Source organism: Bison bison, unplaced genomic scaffold, assembly GCF_000754665.1.
Source record: "Bison bison bison isolate TAMUID 2011002044 unplaced genomic scaffold, Bison_UMD1.0 scf7180017864370, whole genome shotgun sequence".
In the NCBI taxonomy this organism is placed as follows: Eukaryota; Metazoa; Chordata; class Mammalia; order Artiodactyla; family Bovidae; genus Bison; species Bison bison.
This window is the reverse complement of record NW_011494942.1, coordinates 4,487,133-4,487,332: the sequence shown is the minus strand read 5'-3', so window position 1 is coordinate 4,487,332 and position 200 is coordinate 4,487,133.

Here is a 200-nt window from a genome sequence, read left to right as displayed (position 1 = left end):
CATCCAGCCATCTCATCCTCTGTTGTCCCCTTTTCCTCCTGCCCCCAATCCCTCCCAGCATCAGAGTCTTTTCCAATGAGTCAACTCTTCGCATGAGGTGGCCAAAGCACTGGAGTTTCAGCTTAAGCATGAGTCCTTCCAAAGAACACCCAAGGCTGATCTCCTTTAGAATGGACTGGTTGGATCTCCTTGCAGTCCAA